Here is a 13849-nt window from a genome sequence, read left to right as displayed (position 1 = left end):
CAAACAGATGTGAGAGAATCATTTCAATGATTAATGAGTTAATTGCCATATACATTGTACATATGCATCACCATTCTTACTTGCTGCAGCTAAACAAGGTACTTTGTGGGGAAAAAAAAACACACAACTACAAACACAACTAATAAAAATAATTACAATAGCATACTTAATTCATTTAAAAAGAGACAATAAATAGAAAAATAATAGTTAACGTTGTTTGTGAATGGGAAATTACATAATGATAAGGTCATATCATTTTCATTCTATTGAAATAAAAACAGGATTAGCTGCAACATTACAGTGGGTCAGGCAGTGTCTGTGGAAAGAGAAACAGTCAATATTTCAGGTCAAAGTAAAGCCACTATTTCCTGTTTTTCTTTCATATTTCCAGCATCAGGATTTTTTTTTAATTTTTATTACAGTGAGTTTTCTTAACTTTGGCATAACAAATCCATAACCTTGCAGAAAAGCACGTGAGTCCCTATCATAAATGATCTTATATTAGGACAATTACAGGCAGCCGATTTTCAGTAGATGTAGTGATATGCAAAAGAATGAGGTGATTTCTTGAAACAAGATGCAACTCTTTAAAATTTTGACATCTGTTAACCTTCTAGCACTTGGAAGTAAAAGCCAAAGACTGCAAAGTCTCAAACAAAGCCACTGACATATTCCTCTGGAGAGAATGATTCGGAAATTGCATAGCCAATTTGCTCCCATCTGTACAGATCCTTGGCAGACTTGCTTCAGGATGGATGGGAGATTTTGGAGTAGGCTGGGACAGTTAATTTCAACTCCAGCCACTATATTAGAAGGACTTCAACAATGTTACTTGATTGGTTGAGTGAAGAATGCCTTGTTTAGTCTTGGTCCTTGTATCACTACTTTTCACTATTTACCACTTTGAAACCCAAGCACTCACATCATCAAATGCAGCTGTTTAATGACAAAAGATCTTGATTTTTGGGATGGCAAGACTGAAGTATTAAGAAAAATTGGATAGATTATGGTCATACTCAATGGAATTTCAAAAAATGAGAAGGGATCTCATTGAAACAAAGTTTTGTTAGGTCTAGCAGGTTAGATGCAGGAAGAATGATCCTAATGTTGGGAAAGTCCAGAACTATGGTTTAGAGTCTAAAGATAAGCTATTCTAGACTTAGTTGAGGAGCAACTTCTTTTCTTAGAGGGCTGTGAACATGTGGAACTCCCTAACACAGAACAACTTTGAGGCCACTTGATTAGATAGATTCAAAAGGGAGTTTTATGAATGGTCTTTATGGACTACAGCTTGGCATTCTACACAATCTTCCCCTCAAAACTAGACAGCAAACTCCAAGACCTGGGCCTCAGTACTCCACTGTCCAACTCGATCCCAGATGTCCTCCCCTCCATTCCCCAGTCAGTACAGATTGGCAAGAATATCTCCTCCATAATCTCCATCAGCGACATAGCACCACGGGGCTGTTTAATTAGCCCCCTGCTCGACTCACTTTACACCTATGACTGTGTGGCTCAGTGTGATAACAACACTATATACAATTACTGATGATACCACTGTAATGGCTGTATAAAAAGGGGTGAAGAGTCAGGATGCAGGAGGGAGATTGAAAACTTGGCCGAATTATATACAAACAACAACCTCGCACTCAATGTCACCAAAACCAAAGAGCTGATTGGAGACATTAGGAAAGGAAAACCAGAGATGTATGATCCAGTGATCATTGAGGGATCAGAGGTGAAGAGGGTAAGCAAATTTAAATTCCTGGGCGAGTCACTATTTCAGAGATTCTTTCTTGGACCCATCATAGTAATGTCATTGAGAATAAAGTACATCAGCTCCTCTACTTCCTCAGGAGATTACAATATGTCATCAGAAAACTTGGCAAACTTCTATAGATGTGTTTCCCCACCATCAAATAAATCGATGTGGAATGCTGGCATCAGAGAGCAGAAACAATCATCAAGGATCCATACCACCCAGGACATGCTCTATTCTCACTGTTGCCATCAGGAAAGAGGTACAGGTGTCACAGCACTCATACCCCTACATTGAGGAAAAGTTGCTACACCTTTCAGACTCCTAAACAACAGACTCAATTGGAGACTCATTTAAGGCCTCTCGCTTTGCTCATTGTTTATTACCGAATATTTATTTTTCTGTATTTGCACATTTTGTTTACGTTTCTTTCTTATTTTATATTTCTATCTTCTGTGTAAAACATTTCTTTCTTCTTGAGTACAGTTTACATGTACCAATAATTCAAAATTCTACCTGTCCTGCAGGGAAAAAAAATCTCAGGTTTATATATGATGTCGTGTATATACACTGTCAATAAATATTAACTTTGAACTTTGATCATTTCAGGAAATGTTAATGAGCTTATTAAATCAGAATGTCGCATATTCCAAAGACTCTCCTTGGCCAATGTACTCACCATGAATATCTTCACAACAGCCTATACAACTTATTGTTCTACCTGTTTGTGTTGCGACAACTAAGTGACTTTATTCTTCTTAAAACCACCAATCATCCAACTAATGCTACCTGTTGTGTAAGACCTCATCCTTTTGCTCAATGTTCAGTTACATTTTAGTGCGATTCAGAATGGATGTCAAACCTTCAACGGTCACTCATTAGTAAGTTCATCTTCATTCTGCAGCAGAACTTGGTATAGAATAACCACAAGTAAAATCAAGCAAAATAAAAGTGTTTAGCGCAACCATGTCCCGAGCTGAATGGAGCAGAAAACATTGGATATTGAAGACATAACACATCATTAGTGCATTGGATTTGGAGAAAATGGAGGATTCATTACAGCTGTCCTTACAATAAACCCCTTTTCATTCTTTTCATTTCTGATGTCCATCACATTAGGCAAATTAGTAATGTTTCACAACATCCACGTCACATGGAAAGCAATCAAATTAGCCCCAGCAGCCTGAACAGTAAGCCTGTCAAATCTCAGCATGCTCAATTACAATGATCATATTATTGGATTTGAAAAATAAATGAGACTGAGAGCTCTGTACAAGGTGAGGTTTAAATTTAAATTTAGACATATAGCATGGTAACAGGTCCCTTCAGCCCATGAGCCCATGCGGTCCAAAGAAACCCAATTGATTGACGGCCCCAGTATGTTTTGAACGATGAGAAGAAACCAGAGCAGACAGGGAAAACCCATGTGGACATGGGTAGAATGTACAAACTCCTTACAGACAATGCCGGATTCGAATCCTGGTCGCTGGCACTGTAGCCGCTATGGCCAACCATGCCACCCAAATCAAAGGAAGTGAGAGGACACACATGTCTGGACCTCGGGGCTTTCTGCAAGTGTCCTTGAAGCCTCCTGAGCATTCATGGTGAGTACAATGGTCAAGGAGAGTCTTTAGAATATGCGACATTCTGATACAATAAGCTCATTAACATTTCCTAAAAATGATCATGGCCTTAAGTACTGCATCTCCATTTTTACAGTATTGTCATACTTGTTAGATTAATTGGAATGTTAAAATCAATATTTTAAGGGTGGATGATGGATTTTTTTTAGTTAAAGCTGAGAGGAAGTGTGCAGAAAGTTTAAAGGCCCAGTGATAATTCTGACTGGGTTCACCAAGAAGAGCATCAAGTATTGCCAATTTATTAATTATTATTTTTATTAGACCATGTTTACAGAAACTAAGATGCAATTTCTGAATTCCCATAACAGAGACAGAGCTATACATGAAAAGAGGTTGTTTTATTCATGAGTTGGGGCAAGACTGGGTTTAAATATCAAGTGTCTGCCAGTATCTAGTCTAATAGCAATGTAAAATATGGAGCATTTTAGGGAACTTTTTTTTTGAGCACATAAGCCAGGATTACATTAACAAGATAAACCAAGGGTTACAAATGCTCCCTGTTACTGGATCCAATTGCACAGCCACAGGATATCAGTGAATAGGCCATTAGAGGTTTTAAAACAAAGTTGTACTGTATGCATCAAAAATTACAAGCATCTATTCTTCACTGACACTAATTCTTACTTACAACTCTACTGACGACGAAGAGGAAAATAATATTTAACAAAAAGAAATGGTTTTTAACTGCAGCAATGCTCCAACTGTATCCAGTTCCACTAATTGCAAAAATCCACATGGAACAAATATCTTCCGGAAAAAAAATTGGAAGCTGAGACCTCTAAGTACATTAAAAGCTTACATTTACAAAATAATCCTTGAAAGATTTTTAAAGGGTGATGTCTGACAAAGGTGGAGAATTGAATTTCCTTTCAATTTGATCTGATGAAATACTTCTGGGGCCCAATTTTAAAAAAAAAATATCCATAATTGTGCTATGATTTAATGCCAGGTGGAAAATTGCACTCTTGCTGTTCAAGGTTGATTCTGTGGTGCTAACATCATACCCCATTTTCTGAGTAGTGTTTCTTCTTCTTTGGCTTGGCTTCTCGGATGAAGATTTATGGAGGGGGTAAATGTCCACGTCAGCTGCAGGCTCGTTTGTGGCTGACAAGTCCGATGCGGGACAGGCAGACACGGTGTTTAATCCAGTGGTAAATCATTTGCAGTACAGGGTTCAAAACATTAACTAAAACAATTATTTGAGAACGGGCTGATTAATAAATAAGTTAACCATCTGGGGTGATCTGAGATGTGTGGTATGTTTTGGAAATAAGGTTGAAGTTCCCACATTGATCCTTGTGCGCAGTCTGAGATATCCTTGAAGATGCTGAAATGAAATGAGATTTTTAAACCAAAGGTAGAAATTATTCACAGTAAATTATTACAAAGGAAAACCGTTCATAGTCTGTTCCTTACTTTTATATCCTTACATTCTCGTCACTGTGCATTGTTACATTTATTCCTGATGTTAAGAGAGAATTCTTCCCCATTGGTGTTTCACGGAGCAGCAGTAAGCTACGCTAGGAGCTTCTCCTGTTTAAGGAGCTGATGGGATATCAGAGAAAATGGAGGAATTCAAACTGACTGAAGAAGTAAAACCACAGATTGAATCTGTTACAGTATTATATATACGTAAATTATTCTCTTCAAAAAGGGAAAAAGTGTGCAGCTTTTAAGTTGTTGTAAATAATTCATATGCTGTGGAGTATCATGGTGTCATTATACATGTAAATAACATAACCAGCACTCTTTGGGGGCCTTGCCCTTAGGCTTGAATAAATTACATACCCTTGTTTTAAAGCTCCTTATGTCCTGCAGTTTTCACTGTGGTTATCCTTATCAATACTCTCAGTTTATCCAAAGTCCACCCCAAGCTCATCACATGGCCCTCATACCTGCTGCTCTACTCCATCAAATCATGGCAGGCACTCTGCCTCAGAACCACATTCACACCCTATCCTCACATCCCTTGAGTCCATGAAGGGCTCCATCCTGAGACGTTCGTTATGTATCCTTATCTTTGCTGGCTAAAATACGTTGTTTAACCAGCTGAGTTTCTTCAGCATTGTTTTTACTTCAACCACAGTGTCTCCAGACTTTCATGTTTTACTCCTGAGTCCAAAACCCTGCATTAAAACAGGAAACATATTCAGAAACAAAAGTTTACATTTCAATAAAGTTATAGGACCATATAGCACAGAACAGGCCCTTTGGCCCAACCTATTCATACTGATCAACCTGACATTCTGGTCTAGTTACATTTGGCCCATCTCCTTCTAAACTCATCCTATCCATATATCTGAACTTTAAATAGTTGAATTACAATCTTGATGTAAAGTAATAAAACCTGCTGTATTGAACAAAATCTTTCTTGGTGACCCTTTCATGTTGTGGTAGAAATCATGTAAAATTCATCACTTCTTTGCAGGAACCATGTGAAATTGATCCTAGAAGCTCATTATTGTGCATCAGTAGACTGCCAGTAGTACCTGTGTTAATCATCGTTGATGGAGGTAGATTGCTGTTTATCAGACAGTTCTTAATGTTACTTAAAAGCACCTGGCACTCAAAGAGCAGGAACACTTTTTTTAGAGGAGAACTGGAATCATGAGATGTTAACTGGTCCTTCAGGCCTTCTGATGCCAATAAGTAGATAGGCAGCTGGACATCCAGTTTCTCCCCAGGGCTGAAAAAATTACCATCTTTGTCCACTATGACACCAACTCTCTACAGAGGAAGATGTCACTGTGGAGGTCAATGCCTTGTAAGAAGTTAAATTGAACCAGAAATGTCAAGGTTAAAATATTGTTCTGTTCTTCCACCACTTTGCATGAATATATCAAGAGAAAATGAAATAAATATTTCACATTATCTACCTTCTTTCATCCTCTCAGGAAATTTGAAAAGCATTTTTTTGCTGATTTAGTACTTGAGTATTTTTTTAAATGCTTCCACTGCTGTGATGGGGAAAATGCCTCAGCCAATTTGCAGATGGAATGTCCCACAAATAGTAATATAATATATTTATATGATTTATGTGAATAATATAATCTTGGCCAGAAGAGAGGGAACAATTTCCTTTCTCCTCTTTAACTAACGTCATGGAACCTTTGACATGAGGGGGCCAACAGGGATAATCGAATGGCCACTTCTGAAGAGGGAATCTCAGAGGATGTTGCACCCAAGAAACAGTGCAATGAAGGGTTGAGTCTAAATTTTGGGCTAAGTTTCTGGGATGGATCTTGAAACCAATACCGGAGTTGAAAGTGCTTGACAATCAAAATGCCAAAGATCTTAAAAAGAGTGTTCCAGAAAGTGACTAATTAACATTGCAAGTAAGTTTGAGTTCAGTGGTGTGACATGGAATGTGATGTAACAAATTATGTTAAACAGAGACGTAAAATTGAATTACGGTCCTGATAATTCTGGGGATGCATGCATCCAATGGATATTGCAAGATTCAGTCCAGGTGAATGCTATGCTAGCCAATCTCAATCAGGATACTGAAAGAAATATAGCAACTGGCCCGACTATTCGGGTCTAAGGCTCCTGTTCCTAAACGTTATCCAAAGATCGCTGCTGAAAAATATGGACTTGGCTTGGCTATCATAAGCCTCTGGGCAAATAACTTGTCAGCACTAATTTCTTCGGCTCAGATATTTTTAAAAATGTGTATTTGGCTGAAGCATGAAAGGTTGACCAGAAGGTGTTGAATTGTAGCTAAAATATGCACAAGCTCCTTAGGAACAGAGGTGGAAAAATTGGAAGGGATAAAATCTGGTTTGGGCAGACACTAGTATGTCAATGAGTTGGACTGGGTGGGATTGAGCATGGATTTGAGACTATAATTCTTGTAGGTTAGCCTGCAGAGAGTGAAACAGCAATGTTCTAGTGCTAAATTTGTACCTTTGTAATGAATATATATAAAATTAAATATAAATTTATATATACAGCATGGTAACAGGCCCTTCAAGCCCACAAGCCTAGTTAACCTACAAACCCCATACATTTTGGAAGGGTAGGAAGAAACTAAAGCACCCAAGGAAATCCACGCAGACACGGGGAGAAAATACAAACTCCTTACAGACAGAGCTGGACTTGAACCAAGGTCACTGGCACTGTAATTGTGTTGTGCTAACCGCTAAGTTAACCGTGCCATCCAACGTAACAGTGCTGACCGCAGAAATGAAACTTCATTTTCAATGATAAGCCAATGTAATTTTCCATTACCCAGTGTTTTTGAAATTTACATTAAACCTCTACTCAGAGATAAGTCTAGGGTACAAACAACTAGAAATAGAAGTTCTTTGTTGACATTTACACATGTACTTATTATGTGTTTTCCATAAGGTAATTTTGAAAAGAGATGGTTCCTTGTCAGACTTGTACTGGAGTTGTAATGACTGCATGACTGGGTGATGTAAGAAACAGCCAACTTAATGATAATCCGGTTGTTATTGATATTTTCTACGTGCTCACACTTACTCCAAAGCAAGATTTGTTACTTTTTCTTAACTAAAGTTGTAGGATAATCAATAAACAGAGCAATAAAAATCAAAAGATGTAATTCATCCTATTTTTAGAAGAAAAAAATGAGAAAATGCATAAGATAAATTGATGATTAATGATTTTTCTGTGGTCAGTATTAGAAACAAATCAGAAAAAGAGAAGACTATCTGAGGAAAAGAGAACTGAGTAAAAGCTCTGAAAATGAAGGAGACTTCTATATCTGTCATAGATTTAAAAGATCTCCACCAAATGGTAAAAACAATAGATATAGCAATTCTGTTTCCATTGGTGTTTTTTTATTGGATAGTTTTGAAGAAATAAAATGCTGCATCGAAAGTCATCAAATCAACCTTGACCAAGTCATTGGGGTGCATTTAAGGGAGAGATGGATAGGTTATTGATTAGCCAGAGTAACAAAGGTTATGAGAGAAAGATGGGCAGTAAGATAAGTGGGAGAATAGATCAGTTTATGGACATTGAATGGCGGGGCAGACTCGATGGGCTGAATAGCCTCTTTCTGCTCCTATGCTCCCTTCTTAACAAGATCTAAAAGAACCAAATCTCTACACACTGTAAGATTTTGGTGAATATATTTTGACTAGAAAATCCAGTTTGAAGTATAAAAGGAATGATATTATTTTCCTCCCCAATAACTTCTCACTGCTTTCTTAGATATAGAATGTTTAATGCCTCTCATTATAAGCACCAAATATATGAAATGCCCCACCTTTTTGTGACCTGAGCATTTTGGTTGTACTTATTCATAGGATGTGACTGTCACCTGCAAGGGCAACAGTATTTTTAAATCCAATTCTCACTATTTCCTGACATTATTGGGCTGGACATTCATTAATGGTGTCAGACAGTGCAAAGATTGCATCCTTAGTGAAGAATGAGATGAGTTTTTACTGACTTCAGACATTGGATTTCCTTTGACATTTACTTGATTTTATGTCCCCAAGTGCTGTGGTGAACTCCAAACTTACAAGTGCAGTTCAAAGTTTCAGGCTTTTACAGTAACTCATCCACTTACCGGCAGTAAGTTTTAGTGTGCTCATGGTATCACTGCTCCTCCTCAACCCGCCAAAGAAGTCTCATAGCACTTTTGTTATGGGATTTCCATTTGGCTTTTTCAAGGACCATTGGTTAGATCCTTAAACAGCTAGCTGGTGCAGATTTCAGATTTATTGTCAGAGTACATACATGACATCACATTCAACTTTGAGATTCTTTTTTCCTGTGGGCAAAACAGAATTAGCACTTATTGTTAGTGCAAAAATAAACTGTACAATGTAAACATATAAACAAGTACAAAAATTTAAACAAACAATACAGAGAGGAAAAAAAAATCAACAAAGTGCACATGTAAGAGCCCTTAAATGAGTCCCTGATTAATTTTTATTGTTGAGGAGTCTGATGGTGGAAGGGTAGGAGCTGTTCCTGAACCTGGTGGTGCAACTCTTGTGACACCTATACATCTTTCCTGATGGCAGCAGTGAGAATAGAGTGTGTGCTGGGTGGTGTGGATCCTTGGTGATTGATGCTGCTCTCCGATGGCAGTATTCCCTGTAGATGTTCTCGATGGTGGGGAGGGTTTTAGCTGTGATCTTCTGGGATATGTCCACTACCTTTTGTCAGGCTTTATGCTCAGAGGTATTGGTGTCACTGTACCATTCTGTGATGCAGTCAGTCAACACACTTTCCACCACACATCTGTAGAAATTTCCCAGGGTTTCTGATGTCATACCAAACCTCTGCAAACGCTTGAGGAAGTAGAGACACTGACATGCTTTCTTCACTCTGCCATGCAGTTGAGACAAATACGCACAAATTATGCCAGACCACAGATAATAGTGCTGTGGCTTTACTAAAGCAGCTTTTAGCCTGTTTCAGAGAGATGTGATCCTTGCCCATACTGCATGAAAATATCATCAGGCCTTAATGCAAAGGCCAAGGTGACCCTTCACCTGGACTTCCAATCAGCCTATTTTTTTTTAGCAGCAAAATAAGCTCCTTCCTGTGCAGAAATGAACAAGGTTCTGCTTTGTAATCATGTCGAAGTGACATTTCAATGCACTCTGTTATAATTGGTTAGTTGCACGCTCCCTGTGGCTGCTTTAGGGAGTTGTTCATTGGCAGGTTACAGTGCAAAGGGATTGAACTAACATTCTGAAATCTCCTCAACATTCACATTTTGTTGGCAAGCACGAGTTTAAATTGTGCACAAGCTCAATGGGAATTACCCACTGGGTTGCATGTCCTCAGTAATCAGTGCCAAAGGTCTTTGAATACACTTCAATTGAGGAAAATAAAGTAGATGGCTGTATTTGCATTAATAGAGTACTTTAGTATCACTTAGACAGTTAAACAGCTCTCTTACAGAGTCACAGAAGGGGCTACAGAGTCACAATAAAGTTTCTGTTGACAAAATTTAGAGAAGAAGATTTAAAGAGTTATTTAAAGAACCACAGGGGTAATTTTCCACAGGAACTTGGCTATTTATAACTGTTGTTACTGACACTCAGGGAATTGTGCTTGAGTTATGAACACACCTGATCCTTAGGCCTGTGGCTCTGTTACAACCTATTTCTAGTATACTCTCTCTCTCTCACTCACTTCTCACTCTGTCTCTCTACACTGCCACCTAAAATTTGAGGACAATTTATTTATCGTTCAATGCCATGGCTGATAAGGGCGATGTGGCTGGATTGGAAAGAGGAATCATTTCAGACAAGAGTCAAGGGGGCTGCAAATGCAGAGAAAAATTCAAAGTGTATGGTATAATAATTTTATGCCTACAGTTCACACAGAGTCAGTGTCTGGATTAAGGATATACTTTACCAAATATGTCATTGGTGAGATCTGCAGCTTCAGCTCAGGCCCTGTGCATCTCCTGATGTAACGAACTGGGTCAGGATTGTTGGTTTCTGTCAGAAAGAAATGTCCCTGACCATGCACACATGGACTTGCATTCTGAAGAATGAAATGCTGGAACAGAAGAAAATGATTTGACTGAAAGAATGCACAGCTGGTACAGGCAGATCTGGCACCAGTCATAACCCCTTCAATCTGCCCAAGAGCACAAGAAAATAGGCCACCAAGCTCCTTGAAATCCTGCTGCTCCATTTCTTATTTTCACATATTAATACATTATTAATACACTATTAACATATTATTATTATTAATATGGTTTGCGTAGCAGTTAATGTGACACTGTTACAGTGCCAACAATCCAAGTTCGAACTGGCACTGTCTGTAAGGAGTTTGTACGCTCTCCCAGTGTCTGCATGGGTTTTCACTGGATGCTTTGGTTTTTTCCCACTGTTTAAAACATACCAGGGTTGTAAGTCAATTGGGTGTGATTGGGTAGCATGGGAACATGGGCCGAAAGGACCTGTTGCCATGCTGAATGTCCATTAATTAAAACTTTTAAAATGTAACGTACATGATATACTTTAACTTTTACCTGCCATAAGGCAGAAAAAGAGTCACCATTACTATTGCCCAGCACCCCTTACAGGACGAGAGTCCATGCAGATTCACTGTGCCTGTGGATTCACCTCCAGCGCTGCTGCAGCCTCTGTGGATTCATCGGCAATGCAAGCTCCTGAACCAAACCTCCGACACGATCATGATCAGCACCAGAGGCTTCTTGATAGCTCTTCTTGGCCTCAGAACTGTCTCAAATCCCAGCTTTGATACCTGTTTCCCATGAGCAAGTGTCCAGCAGCCCGCAGCGAGTGCAGGTCCCCCGACCACAAGTCACCAGCAACCCGCAGCCTGTCTGGATCCCTCAGACACTGAGCCCCTCGCTGGTCTGCACTGTGGTCACGATCTTGTAGGGTCATCACCTTTGCTTCTTCTTCTCAACGGGATGTGTTATCTTTGTTTCTGATGCCCTGCGCCAGTCTGCTGCCAGTTTGGTCTATGCTGCCTTTAGTTCAGTGTCAGTTCCCTATAATTCCCACAATTCCTCAATCTACATCTTAAATATGTACAATGAATGGTATGCCTCTGCCACCCTAGGGATAGAGAATTGCAGAAATTTACTGTATTGGTGAAGAAATTACTCCACACTTTAGTGTTAAATAACCGACACTTTGTGACTCTCACACCAGTGAAAATATCTCTACATAAAAACTACCAAGTCCCCTTTGAATCTTATGTTTTTGAGTACAGTTATTCCCCCCTATCCATTACCCTCTCCCCCCCCTTCATTCTTCCAGAGCTGCCCATCGGTTTCCCTCTTCTTCACATCTGTGCAAATGTGACTACACTTTCTAGATGTAGCCTATGGCAGAACAAGCTCTGATATCCCCAAGTAAAACTTTCATTCCCTGATTACTGGGAAATGCTGTAGTTCTTGGAGACAGTCAGCACTGTGCACCGGAAGAGAGTTGCAAGTGAATGGCTGCCTGATGATCGATCAGCTTATAATTTCAAATGTGAGAAGAACGTTCAGTGTTAAAGGAAACATACTCAGAAACATAAGGACCTCTGCCCTTCCATTGCATGCCAATTTTGGCCCAGAGTTCATTGAATTGATTAGAACTCTGTCAATTGGAATAGATTGTAGTTCCCCTTTTACCCTTCTCTTGTGCACAAGCTTGTCCTATAAAATGATGGGTGGATATTAATCCATGGTCTGATGAAAGAATGTGAACATTTCAATGGCATGGTCTGATGAGAGAAATAAATGGTGTGGGACAAAGGGCTATCTCATTATAAGGAGCCTTTTAAATACCTTCCCCAGGCTTAAAATAAGCTTTTCAGCCAAAAAAGAACTTTCAAAATTAATTATTGCTCAAGCATACTTAACAAGGCAACCTCTGTTTGCTCAGGAAACTCCCAGAACCATGTGATCTTGATTAGAGAGCCGATGTTTGTGCTGCCAGCAGATCCCAATATCATCCAGAACACCACGGAGAACTCCCCTGCTCTTCTTTGAAGTACAGTAATATCTTTGGAACTTGTTCACTCACCTGAAAACAAATCGTTTCTCAGTATCTTCTGCAAAAGATAGTGTAGCACTCATTCAATACTTCACAGGACCATCAGCCTAAATGTCTTGTGCTTAAGTCTCCAGAACAGGAGTTGAACCAACAACAATTAGAGTAAAGCATACGGCCAACATAATTATATCTGACCAATAGGGAGAGGGAGCCAAATCAAATATGGAGTGTACAAATGAAGGCATATTGGATAACACTGCTGTGATTTGAAGGGAAAACAAGGAAGGCAAGAAATGTTATGGCTGGGGTTACTCTGTACCCTTATGAAACCTTGTAAATTGTAAGTGAGACTATCGCTTTACAAGCTGTGGTTAAGTCAGTTAATTTCTTCTAACATTGCAGTTAGACTACTGATCTTATATTCTTGGTTTTGTTAATTGAGGTTTATATTGATGGGCTATTCATAAGAAAACTTTACTTGTTTGCTGGAGCCTCTCCTTCATCCCAGTCTTTTGCACAATCTAATCTCCATGACCATCTACAAGATAGAGTCAAAACATCATTCATCATACAAACAGACTATTTAGTCCATTCCTTCGGCACCGATTTATCTGCCAACATCCTGTCTTTCCTCTCAACTCCCAGCTAACTCTCCCTGTCAGTTCGCTTGCCATCTACTCAGACAGCAGCAGTAATGGGGCAGCACGGTTAGCGTAGCAGTTAACACAACGCTGTTACAGTGCCAGGGATCATGACCGGGGGCTGGGGGGGGAGGGGGTTCGAATCCTGCACTGTCTGTAAGAAGTTTGTACATTATCCACGTGTCTGTCTGGGTTTTCTCTGGGGGCTCTGGTTTCCTCCCACCCTTCAAAAGGTACCAGGGATTGTAGGTAAATTGGGCTTAATTGGGCGACACAGGCTTGTGGGCCAAAAGGGCCAGTTAGCGTGCCTAAATGTATATATTTTTTTAAAATTATGGTAGCCAA

General features: G+C 39.3%; 1 long non-coding RNA gene across 3 annotated transcripts in view; it reads right to left on the bottom strand.

Moving 5' to 3' along the window:
- Positions 1-3632: 3632 nt before the first annotated feature.
- LOC138760549 (uncharacterized) overlaps positions 3633-13849 on the bottom strand; it is a 257782-nt gene continuing 247565 nt past the window's right edge. For 2 of the 3 annotated variants that reach the window (XR_011355692.1, XR_011355693.1), the window contains exons 3-6: positions 10753-10899; positions 8945-9148; positions 4819-4947; positions 3633-4729 (exon numbers count right to left, since the gene is read on the bottom strand). This is a non-coding gene — a long non-coding RNA (uncharacterized lncRNA). Of the gene's footprint in view, positions 4730-4818; positions 4948-8944; positions 9149-10752; positions 10900-12725; positions 12938-13849 lie in introns of those variants that run through there. The other variant, XR_011355694.1, reaches the window with a different exon arrangement.

Source organism: Narcine bancroftii, chromosome 4 (assembly GCF_036971445.1).
Source record: "Narcine bancroftii isolate sNarBan1 chromosome 4, sNarBan1.hap1, whole genome shotgun sequence".
Taxonomy (NCBI): Eukaryota; Metazoa; Chordata; class Chondrichthyes; order Torpediniformes; family Narcinidae; genus Narcine; species Narcine bancroftii.
Note: the sequence above shows the minus strand (reverse complement) of the source record. Positions and strands in the feature narration are given on the sequence as shown.